Genomic DNA, 13,431 nt, shown 5'->3' with positions numbered 1-13,431 from the left:
CAGCCATTTAACCGGGTCAGATAAGTGATCCCAAACCACAGCCATTGAGCTGAACATCCCTGACCTTTAAAGAAACAGACCAGACCTGGATTTGCAGATTGCTTAATCTTTAACAAGGACAGTTTCATGCCAGGAGAACACAAGCTTATTGTTTAATGTCAATATATTTGTTTGTTTTAAAGAGAAGAGTCTCATCTGTTTGATGAAGTCTGAGGAGTTTGGTACCTATATTACCTCTGAACTCCAGGGTCAACATTGAAAATTTGGAAGACACTGATCAGCTGGCATGGCAAGTGACATCAGCATTGAGTTGCAACAGTTCTGGCTCAACAGAGCAGCACTTCTAAAAAGGCAGGTTTCAGAGTAGCTGCCGTGATTCCCACATTAAGACAAAACCCAGTGGGGCAGCCATGCATCAGATCTGAGCAGTCACAACTGTGTCAGTGAGGCACGGAAGATGCATTAGACTGGTTGCCAGCTCATTTGCAGCAAATCTAAAATACTGCTTCAACATTGCAGCATAAATTAATCTAAAAGCATCAGCTTCCTCTCTCTATTTCTGCCTACATTTTGGACTGGAAACTAATTCCAACCCCCACTCCATTTCTTCCTATGTGGAAGGGTGATCTTACAACAAGCACATGGTACACTACTAGGAATCAGACAATCTGGGTTCTGAACTTCTGATCCCATCTCTGCCACAATCTCCCCGTGTGATCTTGGGCAGGTTTCTCCCCCACTCCGTGCCTTACTTTCTTGATCGGTAAAATGAAGAATCAATACTTCTGGAATCTGTAGCAGCTGAGCTGGTCTCAGCCAGAAGGTGTGTGATTTTTGCATGTTTTATGATATTTCCTGAGTACTGAGTGAAGTTGTACAACTCCTTCATTTGCAATTAAGGGCCAGTTTCTTTGTATACCCTATGACCCTGATTATTTTCCTGAATAAGACTGCTGTACCAGTCTGTCTTGGAATGGGAAGACAAATGTAAATGGCAGTCCATCTTCCATCTGCTGTTGCTGATTAGAAACAGGCTAACCAGGCGGTGTTTGAGGCTGATACAGATTTTGAGCAGTTTTAAGTCTGGGTTCAGAATTCGCATCTAATCAAGGTTTGGATTCCCATTTGGATTTGATGGTGCCAAAAGCTCAAACTGCTTGAGACATTTCAGTGTCAATAGTGAAAATTTCAGGAGATCAGATGCACTCTTGAGATTTTCACCAATCTGAACTAGATTCTGGAAACAGACCCCTTTCTGCATTTGTATCCAGCCTGGGACAAAACCCACAGGTGTAGCTGGAACCCGTGACTGCACCCCCAATAGATACAGAAAGGACTCATATCTGAGGTTCCTGTTCTGGGCCATTACTGTGTCCAGTAACAGAGCGCTATTCCTTTAAAAGGGTAGCATGCAATCGGCTTTTGCAAACTTGGATCACTCACTACGTGTGCCATCTTCACAGGATTATTCACATATCAGGGTTTGATTTGAAAGGACTTCTCTACATTTTCATATTCCAGTGGTTTAATAAGTAAATTACTTTTGCAAGTCCATCGGTTTGGCATGGATCCTTTCAAACAGATCACCCTACCAAGCAGGCAGAGTAGTCATTATTTCACGAGAGCCGCAAAAGAAGTGCAGTAACTCTTATTCCCCCTTAGAGGTCACCCTAGCATAACAACTCATACAGAAACAACCACAAAGCCCCACTAACAGGAGTAACAGTTTCTCACGGAAGAGCTTACAGTGAGCACTGCTTCCATATGCAACAATTGCAGCCACAAACCCAAATGCCTGCCTAACAATTTAGATAACAGCTCTCGTTAGATCTGCAGAGAGGGCTGGGGTTTTACAGCAGTGCTTACATCTGAAACAAACCGGTACTGCAGCTGGACCACAGAGGTTTATGAGGCAGCCTTCGCCCCCATACTAACAGAGCTGGCTGGTTTTAGCACATGCAGCAGCAGGTTGTGGTTTTAGCTGTAGAGGCCTTGTGTTCAGTCCCTGCAGAGGGCAGTGGAGCACACATCTATCAAGGTATTGTTAAGGCCCCATCACTGCATGATCCTAGCACATGGCCACCTATGCTCCAGCCAGTTGCAGACTGAGATTCCTAAAAGACAAACTCTTACCTGTTCTCTCTGTCACTGTCCTACTGACAGATAAAAACCCCAGCCTGTTCTGAGCTGCATGCAACAGAGTTTTAGTGTTAGCGACAGATTGACAGCTTGGGAGACCGCAGTCTCTCTCTGGCTACGGCACCGCTAGGAACAGCATGGATAGCAGGAATGCAGTCTTCCCCCACACACTGCTCCTCCACTGTGCCTCCCCCCTGACTAAGAGAAAAGGAGTGTGGGGGAAAAGGTAGCTCAGGAACCATGGCCCATTCAGTTCTTTTTGTTGCAAAATCATTCCCTCTTAGGTGGAAAATATGCAATGCGTGCAGGCTACTTTAACATAATAGGCTAGCTACTGAGCATGTGCACCAGTGTCCTCTAGTGGCTGGAGTGAAACCTGCTTCCCTGTGTGTCATAATCCCTGCATTATTAGCTACAAATAGAGTCTCCTTTAGCTCAAATCGCTTTAGAAGCAGAGGTATCTGAACTCTATCCTCACCATCACTGACATTCCAAGTGACCTCGGTGTAAAGCTGTAAAGTCCTAGATTTGTAACAGTAAGTGGGATACTTAGAAGTATATTTATAGCTCAGACATTTACTAAAACAACATACAGGGGGGACAAGAATCAGGGCCTCTTTCATTACAACAAACAATGATCGCGTCTGACAGACCTCATGTCGTCTCATTAAATCAGGCCATAAAATACTAGGGGCATGCAAAAAAATCTGTGGGGTGGGCTTCTTTCAATACAAAGCCAAACTAAAGGCCGTTAGTTCAGTTTCTATAATGAGTTCAGTTTCTCCTCTGCACAGTGACAAACTGCTGCCCAGAAGAGTAGCTCTCCCCACCAGCCGAGTACTGTATGATAATCCCCTGAAAGGGGACGTACGGCTTTCCGACCAGGCCAATCCAGATCGGTTTGCATACTTAGCAATAGAATGTTCCCAGAGCAATTCATCTTTTCTGTTCCTGTGAAAGGTGGGGCATGAAAGGGGGAGCCAGTATGGACAATGGTCAGAAGGTAGAAATGTAGCCAGTGGTCAGAAGGTAGAAATGAGGGGGCTCAGCAGCTATATCCTTACATGCAGACAGACCAGTTTTCCACTGTGACCATATAGAGGACACCAGAGCTTGCTCTACTAATTCCCTGAAGCGGTGTGCCACCAAAGAACCCAGGCAAGGGACACAAGGAGAATGGAGTCTGATAAAACTGATGTGCCAATGATAACAAATAAAACTGGGTGATACCTTACTGTCATGTTTCCTTATGGACAGAAGTGAGCTCAGGCTGTTAGTTCAGATCCATAATTGAAACTCCCCAGATGTTGGGAGGGGCTTGGATCCAGTGTTCTGGTTCAGATCCCCCCTTCCAGCGGAGGTAGGGACTATACTTGGTGTTCCAGTTTAAACCGACTCCTACTTATGGACATCATCACGACAGTCAAGGTCACGTGGTTGCACATCTACTAGTACTGATCATTGCCCTAGACACCCCTGCAGAGGGATTCATATGCTGCGCCTTGTGATAAATTCAGCATAAAATAACACAATGTCCCAACTCTAGTGCTGAGTCACTGTCTGACATTGGGAAAATCATTTGCTTCAGTTTCCCCATCTCCAAAACAGGGAACAATGACAACTCCTCTCCTTTGCAAAGAGCTTTGAGGTCTGCAGACAAAAAGACCTATGCAAGCGTAAAGCATTATTATTCCCAGGTGCTGTGTCTGCCAGCAGCATGCTCAAGGAACACAGCTGCCAGAGTGAGTGACTGCAGGTGTCAGGGACAGTGCAGGCCTGATATATTCATTATTCCTCACTCAGGAGTAGCTGGCCATCAGTTTGAGGGACCCAAATGGGGCTTTGCTGAACAGGCAGATGGGAGAGATGGGGAGCTTGCATGGCAATGTTTTGCCCTCCTCTGCCACAAAAAATGCTGAGACAGCAACATTACCCGTAGCTGGCCCAGACAATGGGCCTGTGTCTGCTTCTTGTCCTACACATCTGTGGGACAAATTCTACACTCCAAAGCATGCACAAGTCCCAAAGGCAATTGGAGAAGCTCTGCATGCTTATGTAAGAGTAGAATTGGGCAGGATAATAGACCACCTGCACGCACAGATATCTGCAGTGTGCTCTACTGTACACAGAGAGAATTTATTTTACTTAGAAGGAAAGACAGAAACCTGGCTAACATTTTAACGTTGTACCATAAGGGAAATTACTTCCTAACCCCAGCTGGTGACCATCTCATGGCCTTCAGCCTGGATCAAGAGCCCTTGTCATTTTTAATCCTAGCCAGTGTCATTGCAGGTAGAATCTGTATTTATGGAACCCATCTAAACCTTATATGAATCATAGTAAAGTGTTTGTTTATCAGCCCACACTGCATTGATTCTTCAGATAATAGGAGACTTCAGTCTCCAGGACTGTTCACTCAGTAACTCTCATCAGAGTGAAATACACTTAAAAATACAACCTTAAAAAACAAACAAAAAGATTGACCTGTATCAGGCAAAAAAAAAAATAAAAATAAAAATACTGTTCAAAAACGTCATTGGCAGTAATAGAATCCATCATTCTGGTCAGGCATCAACTAGAGTTATTTATAGCAGCGCTCAACTCATTCTAGTTCATTTAGCTTCCAGTAACTCTTGACTTATTTTATAATTAAGTTCATTGGAAACCGCTTGCAATGAAGAAAGCAGTAAGAAAAGAGGGCAGCTGGATGGAAAGGTTTCGCCCACTACGGGGATTGCTTCCCTCCGAAAGATTGAGCTGTCTCTCCCCAGTCTGACTATCAGTGTTTTGTTTCTTGATGTTTTACAGCTTTTCTCCCATTTCCTAAATGCCAACAATTGCATTAACCTGCCGTTGCATCACCTAAGGTTGCAATCTTGCAAGCTAGGCAGACATGAGTAAAGCCCTTGGTGGGATGGGCGAACCAAGACCACTGCAGTAAGTTATGCTGGAGATTCAGGCCTGGGTTACACTAGGAAATTCGGTCAGTATAACTATGTTGCTCAGGGGCACAGGTGCCAACTCTGTGGGTGCTGGGGTTGAGCACCCCAGGCAAAGGCAAAAAGCCAGCCCCCATGCTCAGGGGTGTGAAAAATCCACTCCCCTGAGCAACGTAATTACACCTGTGTAAGCCCTGGTATAGACAGAACTAGGTCGACAGGAGAATTCTCCCTTTGACCTGGCTCCTGCCTCTTGGGGTGGTGAAGTACCTCCACTGAGGGGAGGAGCCCTCCCATCGGCGTAGGTAACGTCTTCACTGAAGCACCACAGTGGTGCTGCTTCAGCAGTACAGCTGCACCTCTGCAGCATGTTAAGTCTAGACCAGCCCCCAGCAGGTGGCAACCTTCCCTGTAAAAAGAAAAGGAGTACTTGTGGCACCTTAGAGACTAACCAATTTATTTGAGCATGAGCTTTCGTGAGCTACAGCTCACTTCATCGGATGCATGCCGTGGAAACTGTAGCAGACTTTATATATACACAGAGAATATGAAAAAATACCTCCTCCCACCCCACTGTCCAGCTGGTAATAGCTTATCTAAAGTGATCATCAGGTGGGCCATTTCCAGCACAAATCCAGGTTTTCTCACCCTCCACCCCCCCCCCACAAATTCACTCTCCTGCTGGTGATAGCCCATCCAAAGTGACAACTCTTTACACAATGTGCATGATAATAAAGTTGGGCCATTTCCTGCACAAATCCAGGTTCTCTCACCCCCTCACCCCCCTCCCAAAAACCACACACACGAACTCACTATCCTGCTGGTAATAGCTCATCCAAAGTGACCATTCTCCCTACAATGTGCATAATTAAGGTGGGCCATTTCCAGCACAAATCCAGGTTTTCTCACATCCCCCCACCCCCATACACACACAAACTCACTCTCCTGCTGGTAATAGCTCATCCAAACTGACCACTCTCCAAGTTTAAATCCAAGTTAAACCAGAACATCTGGGGGGGGGGGAGGGGTAGGAAAAAACAAGAGGAAATAGGCTACCTTGCATAATGACTTAGCCACTCCCAGTCTCTATTTAAGCCTAAATTAATAGTATCCAATTTGCAAATGAATTCCAATTCAGCAGTTTCTCGCTGGAGTCTGGATTTGAAGTTTGTTTGTTTTTTTGTTTTAAGATAGCGACCTTCATGTCTGTGATTGCGTGACCAGAGAGATTGAAGGTGCCACAAGTACTCCTTTTCTTTTTGCGAATACAGACTAACACGGCTGTTACTCTGAAACCTTCCCTGTGAATCAGTACTAAGCTCTCTATATAGCTTAGTGTGTATGTATAACCAGCTGTTCAGTGTGTTACACAGCTCCGCTAGTGACTGGTCCACAGAGGATCTGCAGTCTACAACTGCTAAGGGCTAGGGGATAAAGGCATTTAGTTTTGGGGTTGAGACCCCCCTACATGGGGTTAACATGTAGACAATCTAGGGCTGTGGTTGTTACACACATACATACGTGAGGGGCACAGTGCTATTGGAGGTGCTGTCTTTTGGCGATCCCGACTACTTATGCTCATTAAAAACACTGATAGTGTTTGCAAGAGTAGGGATGTTAAATTCAATGTGTTAATAATAGTGACCTGGTCCAATTCCAATAAAGGCAATTACATCCTGCCGCCTTAGGCTTCTCATGCACTTTCATCTGGATATAGTGTTCTCCTCCACTTCCTGTCCAAAATTGTTGCATAGCATGGCCGTGCACTCGTAAACATTTGCTATGTTACACCCCAGAGGTGAGCGCATTTCAGCAGTGGGTAGAGTCACGCTCTTTTCCTTCTCTTTCGGCCTCATTTTTCCTTCTCTTTCTTCCTCCCCCCGCTTTCCTAACAGGCAAATGGGACTTCTTAAACCACCCCCCACCCCACCCCACCCCACCGCTTGTGCATCAGGTAAAAAGACATCCTTTTTTAAAATCTCTCCAGCATAAAACAGAGCCCAGCTCCCAGCATTTTACTAAAAATAGAAATATTAAAAAGAAATCATGAGAATGCAGTAATTCCTAATGAGAGGCATTTGGAGGTTTTGATTCTGTCCTCTAGATGGCTGTAGGGAATAGATTCTACTGGGCCGATAGAAACCCAGACTTTGACAGCAATGCTAGAGCATCTTAGATATTGTTGCTATAGCAATCTCAGTCCTGCACCTTTCTGCTTCTGATTTATGAAGCATACAGTTTGGATGAAACACCGCCCAGAAGAGTTCTTCTAGCTGCTGGAATGGTGAGGGAACCTAGGCTGGCTGGAACCTGAATGTAGTTAAGCCATCTGCCCGACCCCTGAGAGGTCAGGACTTTGTGTGCAATTCCCTGTGGAAGCTTGAGCCTCCTCTAAGCTATTACAAAGCTACCAGAAGGGATTTCATCTCATGGTGTCCTCAGTGCTTTTCCCTGTCCAGCAAAAGATGTACACTAGTCTCTGTGTGAGATGAACGTCATCTCCATGGGAACGGAGCAGGAGGCCACAAAGCCCACAGCACTACAGAGGAAATTAAATTATCTGTCCCAGCAATATAACCCTCCAGGGTATTCAACTGTCTGGCAGGACAGTCAGGTTGAGAAGCAGATGTAGACAGGGCTATTGTCAGGGAATATTTGTTCAGATTAGCACAAAGGCCGTTTAGTACAAGTTCAGTCACATGGGCCATGCATGAGAGCTTGTTATAGTGCTCAAGGAATACCACAAATTCCATTTGATGACTTTTAAAAATATTTGCCCTGAACATAATGGGATTATTTCAGGGGCCTGAATTTACTGATCTGACCATACTGAGCCAGAAATGATATCACTGCAAACCACTGGCAGCTGCTTTTCAGTCATTTGCTCTGCATTTTGTGTTCCTAAAATTGTGGATTTTTTTTTCTTTTTAATGCAAGAACATAAGAACGGCCATACTGGGTCTGACCAAAGGTCCATCTAGCCCAGTATCCTGTCTTCTAACAGCGGCCAATGGCAGGTGCTTCAGAGAGAATGAACAGAACAGGTAACCATCAATTAATCCATTCCCTATCACTCATTCCCAGCTTCTGGCAAACAGAGGCTAGGGACACCATCCCTGCCCATCCTGGCTAATAGCCATTGATGGACCTATCCTCCATGAATTTATCTAGTTCTTTTTTGAACCCTGTTAGAGCCTTGGCCTTCACAACATCCTCTGGCAAAGAGTTCCACAGGCTGACTGTGTGTTGTGTGATGAAATACTTCATTTTGTTTGTTTTAAACCTGATGTCTATTAATTTCATTTGGTGACCCCTAGTTCTTGTGTTATGAGAACGAGTAAATAACACTTCCTATTTACTTTCTCCACACCAGTCATGATTTTATAGACCTCTGTCATAATCCCCCCTTAGTCGTCTCTTTTCCAAGATGAAAAGTCCCAGTCTTATTAATTTCTCCTCATACGGAAGCCATTCTACACCCCTAATAATTTTTGTTGCCCTTTTCTTAACCTTTTCCAATTCCAATATATCTTTTTTGAGATGGGGTGACTACATCTGCATGCAGTATTCAAGATGTGGGCTTCCCATGGATTTATAATAGAGGCAATATAATATTTTCTATCCCTTTCTTAATGATTCCAAATATTCTGTTCACTTTTTTGACTGACGCTGCACATTGAGTGGATGTTTTCAGAGAACTATCCACAATGAATCCAAGATCTCTTTAGACCCCATCATTTTATATGTATAGTTGGGATTATGGTTTTCCAATTTATGTTTTTCAACTTAGTTTAAAAATTAAAATCACCCTCCGAGCTATTTTTAAGATGGACTCCGTGAACAGAGATGAGCTGGAACGTTGGCAAAGCCAACGCTGAGCCTTGCAGGCCTGGTGATCTCATGCTAAAGGGAAAGAGTCAACTGTGCTCATCTGCTCCTCTCTCTTTATTCCCATGATCCTTTTCCTCTAAACAGAGAAGGGAAACCCCCAGAAGTTCTCCAATTCCCTCTTTAGGTTTCTCTTTTCCTTCTGAATTCTGAATAAGTCTGAACACAGAAAAAGCTGTCTGAGACTGAGCTACTGATGCACCTCTTCCCACCCCTCACAATCACCGGGAACTTGTCATGTTACGGACAGTCATCCAATCCCTGATTAGCGCTCCAGAAGAAAGTTACCCAGAAAACACCATCCTGGCCACTATGGATGTAGAGGCCCTCTATACCAACATTCCACACAAAGATGAACTACAAGCCGTCAGGAACAGTATCCCCGATAATGTCACGGCAAACTTGGTGGCTGAACTTTGTGACTTTGTCCTTACCCATAACTATTTCACATTTGGGGGCAATGTATACCTTCAAGTCAGCGGCACTGCTATGGGTACCCGCATGGCCCCACAGTATGCCAACATTTTTATGGCTGACTTAGAACAACGCTTCCTTAGCTCTCGTCCCTTAACGCCCCTAATCTACTTGCGCTACATTGATGACATCTTCATCATCTGGACCCATGGAGAAGAAGCCCTTGAGGAATTCCACCATGATTTCAACAATTTCCATCCCACCACCAACCTCAGCCTAGACCAATGCACACAAGTGGTCCATTTGCTGGACACTACGGTGCTAATAAGCGATGGTCACCCTATACTGGAAACCTACTGACCACTATACTTACCTACATGCCTCCAGCTTCCACCCAGAGCACATCACATGATCCATTGTCTACAGCCAAGCTCTAAGATACAACCGCATTTGCTCCAATCCCTCAGACAGAGCCAAACACCTACAAGATCTCTATCAAGCATTCTTAAAACTACAATACCCACCTGCTGAAGTGAAAAAACAGATTGACAGAGCCAGAAGAGTACCCAGAAATCACCTACTACAGGACAGACCCAACAAAGAAAATAACAGAACGCCACTAGCTGTCAGCCCCCAACTAAAACCTCTTCAGCGCATCATCAAAGATTTACAGCCTATCCTGAAAAATGATCCCTCACTCTCACAGATCTTGGGAGACAGACTAGTCCTCGCTTACAGACACCCCCCCCCCAACCTGAAGCAAATACTCTCCAGCAACCACACACCACACAACAAAAACGCTAACTCAGGAACCTGTCCTTGCAACAAAGCCAAATGCCAACTCTGTCCACATATAGATATTGTTATATTTATTCAAGTGACACCATCATAGGACCTAATCACATTAGCCACGCCATCAGGGGCTCGTTCACCTGCACATCTACCAATGTGATATATGCCATCATGTGCCAGCAATGCCCCTCTGCCCTGTAAATTGGCCAAACCAGACAGTCTCTATGCAAAAGAATAAATGGACACAAATCTGACTTGTAGCAGTGCTAATAACTCAAAGTTAATAATGTAATGAATTTCACCCCTTTTCCTGATCTCAAAATGTCCATGAGCAGCTTTATAATTTTATCAAATGCGTAAGTTATTCAGATACATTTGCTCAAAACTATAGGTGAAATTTTTCTGCAGCCTGCAGTGTGTCTGCAAGCAGTGTATCGAGAGAATTTGAAATTCATCTCATGTTAGTTAGCTTTGATTAGATGCACAGATTACATGGCATTGTTTCTGTCCCCTGTTTATCAGCCTAATCCAAGGCCTACTAAAGTCAATGGGAATCTTTCCATTTATTTCAGTGGTCTTTGGTTCAGGCCCTAAATGAGCATACCTGAAAATCATGTGTGCAGTAGGAATACCCACATTTACAAGTTCAAAATTCATTCTCTGTGACCATTCTCCAGTGTTGCCAACTCTAGCAATTTCACTGCAATATTTGGTGTTTCAGCTCCTGGAATCAAGGGATTACATAAGAATCTCAACTTTTTTTTCCCTAGCCTTCACGGTTGTGAAGAAAAACTTGAATGCTACAGCTACAGCTCACGAAAGCTTATGCTCAAATAAATTGGTTAGTCTCTAAGGTGCCACAAGTACTCCTTTTCTTTTTACGGATGACCTGATGATTCTTAAAGGGTACTGACCCATTTCTCTTTTGCCTCGCCATTTCAAAGATGAAGAATCATTTTATATTCCAAGTTGATGTTCCGAGTGGGAACATTTTCAAAGCAGTTTCAATTATTATTATTTTTCTTCATCTCTGCAAACTTCAGGGGTTTTAGGAGGATTTCTGATTTAAAAATATTTTCCTCAAGAATACTAATAATGTTAAATAGGTCTTGGTTGAATCATAAATTACTACCTTCCATGACCTTTTAGGCTTTGTACAAAGCAACCTTTGAAAATATATATTTACCTTTAATGGAGTTCATCTGTGGCTCTCTCACTCTTATTCTGTGCCTGTAACAACAAAGAATTCTGTTTAAAGCAAGGAAAGATCAGATTAAATATACAGTGAAGTTGTCAGATCAGGGCTAGTGGCAAAACCTGAATCAAAGAGAAAATACTCTAATAGAAACAAAACTTAAAATTCTGTGGATCAACAGACTGGATGCTAATTATTGCTTCTAGCTTGCTTAAGAAATTGTGAAAGACTGTGCTTTGTTTTGTAGCCACAACCACTCATTTCTAGCTGTGATCTCATTAGCTCTCATAGCTATGGGATGTGAGACCTATGGGAAATACCTAAATGCTGGAGGGTATTTTTGTGCAGGTGGCGCTCTTTCCTCTGAATCAGTGTTGAGCCACTGCCCCAACCATAATGTTGAGAGCACCGTGATACTAAAGATAATTTTTCTCAGATGAGATATAAAGCAGATGTCCTAAATATGTGTGTTGTTAAAGATCCTAAGGCACTTTTTGTAAGAATAGGGGCTTTAAATCCTAGTGTCCTGCTAAAACTCTTATTTCTGAATATGTTTTCCCTACACTCCCTCTGCAATTTCAATTGAATAAAGTATTATTGTTCACTTCCTGTCCCAGTCTTTGATTCAGGAAAGCACTTAAGCACATGCTTAACTTTCACCAGGTGCACAGGTTCTTTCCTGAGTCTGGGCCCTAAACTGTTGTTGCATACTGTTAAAGAGTCACAGTGAGTCACCCCAAAAGTTGCTGTAAGAAGTGGGTGAAATCACCGATTTGATCTGTCACAGCATTTGGAAAATAGGGATCTGACACACAGGAATATTGGTAAGAAACTGGACTTTATTTCCTGGCCCATTAAACCTTCAGATGCTGACCCTGGTTATTTGCTGTCTTTTCACCCAGGTTATCAGACATGCAAAAGGTGAAATATATGGAAACCAAAAGGTACCACTAGAGTAAGCTTTATCATCCATAATTTGCTCATACTTTACAAAACAAAAAGAAAAAGAAAGCTTGCTCTTGGACAGAGAACAAATCCAGAAAATTTCAGTCCAAAAGAAGAGCTATGAACATACCAAAACAAGGTTAGAATAGAAGCTGTTGTGTAACTACAACCTTGTATATGCTAGAAAAGTTGTATAGATTTAACTAACGCTGTTTAAAAATCAATCTAAACCCCTAATTAATGTAGATGCATTTAAACCAATGTAACCCTTGCTTATAGAGGTGTAAGTGCATCTATACTGGCGGTTTTCTGGTATAGACAAAAGCACCTTAGTGACTTAGGAGCCTAAGTCCTGTTTACAAAAGTGACTTTGGGCCAGATTTTTCAAAGCATTTATTCCTTTAAAAAGCTGGCCCCTAGACGTCTTAGGCTGCTGTGAGGATCCAGGCCTAAGTCACTTTTGAAAATGTAACTTTTCAAAAGCACCCTAAGTGCTTTTTTCAAAATTTTTTCAAAAGATCTATAAGTACACCAGAGACAGGAAGAGCTCCCAGTGTAATAAATTCTCAGTCTCCAAGGGGTTAAAAAGACTCTGTAGTGTACTAAGTTGCTTCCTTTTGCTGTTTAATACACTGGAACAGAACTCACCTAATCCATCCCAACAGAAAACCCATTAGAAAGAGCAATTTAATGGCCAGACTTGGGGGTTATTTTTGGAGATGATGCATCCAAGCAAAACTGACCGCTCTGTGCCTGCCCAGCTGCTACATTATCTGATTCTCTCAGAACAGATTAGAAACACCAAATTCCTCTCATATGTTTTTTTTTGTAAATCACTGTTAAGTGATAAAGGAAAAGTCTGACGAATGAAAAGGTCAAATTTGAACTTCAGGCCTGGAAACATATCCCTTAATTCCTCCTCAGGCCAAGCATACCGAAAGGAGCTTGCATTTTCTTTAGAAGTGGAGATTCTTCCCTGAATGATAGCTTTCAAGATGTGGTTCCAGAAGAGGTTTGTGTCCTTTTCCCCTTGTACCTGAGGGAAGGAGGAGAGGCTGTTGTCAGCGAGCCACCCAACACAATTTAGTATTTAATTCTCACAGCTGATTATGTTTCAAA

Source organism: Lepidochelys olivacea, assembly GCF_965140295.1.
Source record: "Lepidochelys olivacea isolate rLepOli2 genome assembly, chromosome: 9".
In the NCBI taxonomy this organism is placed as follows: domain Eukaryota; kingdom Metazoa; phylum Chordata; order Testudines; family Cheloniidae; genus Lepidochelys; species Lepidochelys olivacea.
This window is presented reverse-complemented; position numbering follows the sequence as displayed.